The sequence below is a fragment of the Erinaceus europaeus genome, chromosome 9 (genome assembly GCF_950295315.1).
Source record: "Erinaceus europaeus chromosome 9, mEriEur2.1, whole genome shotgun sequence".
Classification (NCBI taxonomy): Eukaryota; Metazoa; Chordata; class Mammalia; order Eulipotyphla; family Erinaceidae; genus Erinaceus; species Erinaceus europaeus.
Genome location: NC_080170.1, coordinates 67,571,910 through 67,578,768, shown reverse-complemented (window position 1 = coordinate 67,578,768; position 6,859 = coordinate 67,571,910). Strand labels below are relative to the sequence as shown.

At 48.6% G+C, this 6,859-nt stretch overlaps 1 long non-coding RNA gene and 1 pseudogene across 1 annotated transcript; both read right to left on the bottom strand.

The window, feature by feature from the left end:
- Positions 1-1,205: 1,205 nt before the first annotated feature.
- LOC103127906 (uncharacterized) lies at positions 1,206-4,103 on the bottom strand. The gene is made up of 3 exons (XR_009551431.1): positions 4,005-4,103; positions 3,557-3,674; positions 1,206-1,426 (listed from the first exon to the last, which is right to left on the bottom strand). It is a non-coding gene; the product is annotated as an uncharacterized LOC103127906 (long non-coding RNA).
- Positions 4,104-4,667: 564 nt separating this feature from the next.
- Positions 4,668-6,839, bottom strand: LOC132532432 (intelectin-2-like; annotated as a pseudogene).
- Between the last annotated feature and the right edge of the window lie 20 nt (positions 6,840-6,859).

The following is a 6,859-nucleotide window of genomic DNA, read 5'->3' as shown; positions in this document are numbered from 1 at the left end:
GATGATATTATCTGTGACTTTCTAGTGTATGGTCTTTATATACTGAGGGATATACTCCTCCTGACTGTGTTGTACTAAGAATTATCAAATGTTGCGGCTAAATCTTGTCAAATGTTTTCTCGGTGTCAGTTGATTTATAATATTATTTCTGGCCTTCCTTTGTCTGATGAGTTATTTTGCATTCATTGATTTTCCAGTGTGAAACCACCCTGCTTCCCTGAGATTAACCCCACTTGGGACCATGTTCAATCTTTTTAATATACTGTTGAACTTGATTGCAACTATTTTGTTGAGAATTCTTGGATCTATGGCCATCAGAAATGTTTATCTACAATTTTTACCTTTGATATTTTTTTTAATTTTCTTTATTTACTTATTGGATAGAGATAGCCAGAAGTAGACAGAGAGGGAAAGAGACAGAGAGACACCTGCAGCCCTGCTTCACCACTTGCAAAGCTTTCCCCCCACAGGTGGGGACTGGGGGGTTGAACCCGGGTCCTTGAGCACTGTAACATGTGCTCTCAACCAGGTGCGCCACCACCTGGCCCTCCCTTTGATATTTTAATTTAAGACTTTGAATTGCTAATAACAGTATGGTAGGAAGCACTAACTTTCAATATTTCTCTTGTCATTTGGGAAGAGAGGATAATGGTTATGCAAAAGACATTCATGCTTGAGGCGCTAGGTCCCAGGTTCAATTCCCAGCACCCCCATACTCCAGACATACTCTCATCTCTCTCCCACTCAATCTTCTTATCTACCTCTCTCTCCCTCTTTCTGTCTTTCTCTGTATCTCTCTTATGAAAATAAAACAAATTAAATAATTCTTAAAGACATTGCCATTGTCCTTAATCTGGATCTGCAGTCTTCCAGGAGATTCTTGTGATGTGTAATTACAGAGTACAAACTCAGAATTTCAGAGGTAGAATTCACCAGAACAATGATAATTTAGAATAATACTCCAGGCTGGGTAGGTACCATAATGGTTATATGAAACAACTTCCATGCCTGAGGCTCTGAGGTCCCAGGTTCAATCTCCCACATCACCATAAGTCAGAGGTGAGTAAAACTCTGATAAATAATAATAGCATCAACAAGAATAATTATAATAATAAATAATATAATGACCTTCAAGATAAGACACTTTATAAAAAGAATCCAAATACATCTGTGCTGCAAATTGATACAATTTATTCCCATTTGTTAACATTCAAGTTTTGTATCTCTAAGGGCCTGGGATAGGAGTGAATCCAAGTTCTCCAGTTTAGGGCTCTCAGCGGTAGAACAGGAACACTGCTACCTCAGTGATGTTCTGGCTGCTGCTCCAGTTGCTGTGAGTCCCATATCCATTCCAGTCAAATGCAGAGAAGTCCCCACACTGCTTGGGGGTCCCCTCTGGAAAGTAGCCTCCTCCACCAATGCAGTGCTGGGAGCAAGGAGGAGAGACACAGGAAGATCAGCTGCCCACACAGATGAGACTCTCAAGGTCAAGCTCCCTGATTATGACTCTTTTTCCTCCTGGTACTGGCCTCTCGTTCCATCCTCTCTCTTCCCCAGTGGATTTTGAGGTCCCTTCTGTCCTCACTGCCTTGCTCCCCCCATGTCATTCTTCCTCTGCATCTCCTCAGTGCTGTCCTTTGGGGCTCAGTCCTTACCCCCTCTCTGTTGGGGTCCTCTCTTCCACAATTTCAGCTAATTTTTTATTATCTTTATTTATTGGATAGAGATTGTCAGAAATCAAGAGGGTAGGGGAAAGAAAGAGAGAGAGAGACCTGCAGCCCTGCTTCACCACTTGCAAAGCTTTCCTTCTGCAGGTGGGGACCGGGGTCTCAAACCTGGGTCCTTGTGCATTGTAACATGTGCGCTCAACCAGGTGTGCCACCACCCAGTCTCCACAATTTCAGCTCTTGTCCTTTGTCCCTGTCATCAGCGAATCCTGCTTGTCTGAGACTCCAGCACAGCTTCCTGCCTGAGATCCAAATGCATCTGTTCCCTGGGTGCATTCCACCTGGAATCCCCCAGCTTTCTAGAACCTGCCCCCACCCTGGGGCCCACAGAAGAACCCTCCTTCCTGTTGGGTCTGGCATGGTTATCGTACTGTCCTCTGCTATAACTGCTAGCATCCTGCTACTAAAGATTTCCTAATCTCCATACCTGTCACCCCACCTCATCAATCTACTATTAATCCCAGTTTACTTTTCAGGTCCCTGATCCATCTAGACCCCTCCAACCTTGAAGAATGTATGATCCGGGGCCTGTAGTTACTTCAGCATCAGAATCTGCTTCTATCTAAGCATCACCCCAAACTTTAAATACTGAAAGAGCTCACCTCTTCCATCATAACCTGCACTCTCAAACATTCACAAAAAAAAAACAAAAACATATTAGTCATTGGTGCTAAAAATGCACTGATTGCCCTCACTACATGTTGCTGTTGATGCGGCCTTAGGACTTGAACTAAAAGTCACCTTCATCAGCAAACCAACTCTTGGGTTACTAGAGGCTCCCTCCCTGTGTCCCAAAGCCCTTGTCTGTGCTGCTGTTACTGCTCACCCCACATGAAGGTCAACTCTGTGTTTTATCTCTGCCCCCCTGAGTCTGGGTTTTGGGTTGACTGTGAGGGGCAGGTCTGACCCTGCAGGGGCAGCCACAGTAGCATATTTATAAGGAAACACACCCATTCCATCACAACCCCTCCCCCAGAGGGTAGGATATTTGTCTCCCCAAAATTCACAAACTCTGTGTTGCAGCCTGTGACCTGCACCCCTGCACAGAGGGCATTGGCTGCTCGCTCATTATTAAATACCCGGAACTGGACGAATCCAGGCACAAATTCCATTAGAAGGGAAGAGGAGAGAAGGGCTGAGGGTCAGAGGAAGATTTGGAAGCAGCTTCCCTGTGACAAGCTGGAGTCCCTGCTCCGCAGGTATAGCTGCACTCCAGTAGTACAGCTGTGGGGGAGCCAGCTCCTCCATGGCCAGTGGCTGACCTTGGGCAGGAGAGGCCCTCTCTCTATCTGGCAGAGGACAAGCCTGGGCTCACAGAAGCTTCCTGGTCAGCCCAAAGTCCCAGGAGGAGCCAGCCTCCCAGAAAGATCAGCAGGAATCCTGCAAAAGTCCAGCAGGGGGCGCTATGGTCACAGGTGACATCTGGTTCTGTGCCATCCCCTCTTCCTTCTCCATGGGACCTTTTCTACCTGCCACCACCTGCCTCCACCTGCCTTCATGTATATTGTGATATCTGTTGTTTTCCTAAATAGACTTCACTTTATGGATTTATGTCACTAAAAACTGTATTTTAATATAAAGACTGTGTTCTTAATAAAAGAAGTTACAAACATGCCTTATTGGGCTGTTTATCATGGATACTGAGGAAACACTGAGGTAGTGCAATGCTGCTGAGTGACCTCCCTGGTTGCTTGCTGGATTCTGTGTATTCACAGAGATGACAGAAGGAGAGACAAAAGGAGACATCTAGGCATTGTTCCAGTACCCATGCACCTCCCTTTGGTGCTGTTCTTGGTACTGTGATGTGGTGCTAGACAGCAGACACTTACCTTGACTGTTTGGTGAGTAGTAAGAGGCAGTGCTCTGATCACCGTGGTCATACTCCACAGGAATGGCTGGGCCATTGTCAACCCAGCACTTGCCCATTCCGTACTGCACTGGGTATTTCTGCAGGACCCAAAAGAGGTGGGGAGAGGAGAATGTGATGCCTCCGGACTGGGGTCATCACTCAGAAATGGGTTTTATTGCAATGATTCCTTCCCCATGGCTGTGTCTCCTTTACCCCACATCTCTTGGCCTGTACCCCCGCTTCCACCCCTCAAAATTACTCATCACTTTCTGGTTAGGGTTTTTGAAAGAGCACCAGATTTTTATGCACCAGGTCACAGTGGACCAGAGAAAGAGACATTGACAAAAGCTGGTGTCTGTTTGTGATAAGAAACTTAATCTTCTCCCCAATGAAAATGCTATCTTCTCCTGAGCTGGCACCCTGCATACCTGGTAGAGACCAAACAGATTATGTCCTGCTCTCCGGAAAAATTCTGTGAAAGTGTAATATCTCAGCAGGGAGCTGCTCCTCCAGGAAGGCAGGGGGGTCATGTTGGGGATGTGCCCGATGCCCAGGTCCAGGGCTTTGATGTCAAAGTAGCCGTGATTCTGCGGGGTGACCAACACAGAACTCCTTGATGGGGTTCCCACACAGAAAACAGCCTTAGTGGTGCTCACATCATAACATGCAGGGGGGAAAAAAGACCCTGCTCAAGTACAAACTTCCTGAGATGAGGAGCTCACAACCCCCAGGTAACTAATGCCTTTGTTCAAGAAATGTGTAAAGAGGCTGGGTGGTGGTGCACCTGGTTAAGCACACGTAGTACTAAGCACAATGATTCATACAAGTATTTAGGTTTCTGCAGGGAAGATGCTTCACAAACTTCAAAGCAGGTCTGCCAGTGTCTAGATTTTTCTCTCCCTCTCTATCTCCCCTTCCTCTCTCTATTATTTCTCTCTGTTCTATACAATAAAGCAGAAAAAAATCACCATAGAAGCATTGGATTCATAGTGTAAACACCAAGCCCCAGTGATAACCCTAGAGGAAAAAAAAGAAAAGTGTGATCCTTTCCTCTCCCCACCATCTCCCTTCCCTCATCTTCATCCTTCCATCTACCTGGGGTGCTCAACCTCATTCTCCCCTATATCCCCAAGGGGCCAGGGAGTATCCCCCACCTTGTAGTCATCACTGGTGGCTGCATCTACTGTCCCAAACGTGTTGTAGTTGGCCCAGTTGCCATCACCAGCTGGGTTGTCAGACCGGCTACCCTGCTCACTGCTCCAGCAATCACCCTTGTGCACTTCCCAGCCAGGAAGTTCTCGTGCACACTGGCCACCAGGGTCCAGCTGCCACCATCTGTGGTCATGTCACAGAAGGTCTGGTAGATGATCTCATTCTCAGTGTAGAGGTAATACAGGCCATCTGCAGGGGGAAGAGTGCAGGGTTCCCTGTCTGAGTGTTGTGGTCACCCAGGCCCAGGACAAGAGGGCTGGGAGGGGACAGTACCTCATGTGTCCCCACACACTATTCATTGTGGGAAAGTTTCATGAGAGGCACGAGCACCATTGTTCACAGGATCTCTCAGAAACTCTGTAGACAGATGTGCTAGAAGACATGGTGGTGTCTCCCTGTGATTGACAGTGACTCTCTCAGTGCCACCACTCTGAGTAGCACCAGGGTCATCGAGTTCCCATGTCTGAAGGGCATGTCACTGGGACTGGGGACATACACACAACCCTGAATGTCCCCCAAGGATCTCCCAGGTGGAGCCCAGCTGGGCAGACAGGGCCAGGCTCCTCCTCGTGCCCATCTGGATCTGCCCGGCTGAAAGACCCTCAAGCAGAGGATCTGCTGTTTCCTTACTCACCACCTGCACTAGGGCAGAGCTGTTTGATTTCCTTGCAGCTTCGAGGCTGAGCAGTGTTCAGGGCACTACAGATCTTGTTCCCCAGAGGAGGAAGAGCAGCTAGACCATGGAGAAGACATTCATGAATTCCTGTAGACAGGGCACCATCTTTCCTGCCTCCAGCTTAAGTCCTGTTCACATCACCTGCTCACAAGCCAGCTGGATGCCCCAAGCTCCACATTTTGTCTGCTCCAACATCCAGTTGAGACCAAAACTGACTTATCCCCTCTAATACATAACAATACCCATGACTGTGGTTCTCGTGAGGCTTAGATAAGAGGCAGTTGTCCACTGGACATAGGTGTGTCCACTAGCTCCCCCTGGTGGATTTGTTCAAAGGACACAGAAGCAGCATGGTCCTTCCCATGACACTCAGGTGTCCTCTCAGCCACAAAGGAGCACAGAGATGGATCAGGGCCCCTTGAGCTCAAGGCCTGTGTGACCCCAGGGGAATCAGCATAACACCCAAGACACAGTTCACTAGGACTCTGACCATCTCATTACTCCCCTTTTCATTTATAAATGTGGACATCCATCCTTTCTCTCCTAGCCCCCCTACTCTGTACTCACAAATTTGTTGTTTGGCTAGCTGTCCTTTGGTGGCCACTGCAAGGAACAGCAGGAAACAACATCTGGCCAGTGTCTTCTAAGGGGAGCAAGAAGCACAAGGTTACTGGCTGAACCTTCTGTCCTCCCTCCACCCTCACCCCGACCTTCTAGTGAGGAACCCCCAGTGCTATATGATGGGCCTATGGACCCTTTGGGACCTCCTGGAATAGCCCATCCTAAAGCAGCCAGCAAACCCCAGTGGATGGGCACCTTCTCTAAACCCCCACCTGAGCCACCATCTCTGTTCCCCATACAGGTCTGGTTGAGTCAGAATCACCCTCCTCCCTGCAGTGTCTCTTCCTCCTGCCTGCCCCCCAGGAACCAGGTGCTGAGAGTCCCTGACAGGTACAGTCTCAGAGCTCCTGCCTGTGTAGAGGTGCTGCTGTGGGGACTGTGCTGGGCCTTTTTTTTTTTATTCCCTTTTGTTGCCCTTATTGTTTTATTGTTGTAGTTATTATTGTTGTTGTCGTTGTTGGATAGGACAGAGAGAAATGGAGAGAGGAGGGGAAGACAGAGAGGGGGAGAGAAAGATAGACACCTGCAGACCTGCTTCACCGCCTGTGAAGCGACTCCCCTGCAGGTGGGGAGCCGGGGTTCGAACCGGGATCCTTATGCCAGTCCTTGTGCTTTGCGCCACCTGCGCTTAACCCGTTGTGCTACAGCCCGACTCCCTGTGCTGGGCCTTTTATGGGGACAACCACACCTGCTCTCTGCCCCTCCCTGGCTCTCAGCCCAAAGAACCCACCCCCTTCCCTCTGATGCACCTCATCGGTGTCAGTGGTCATGAGA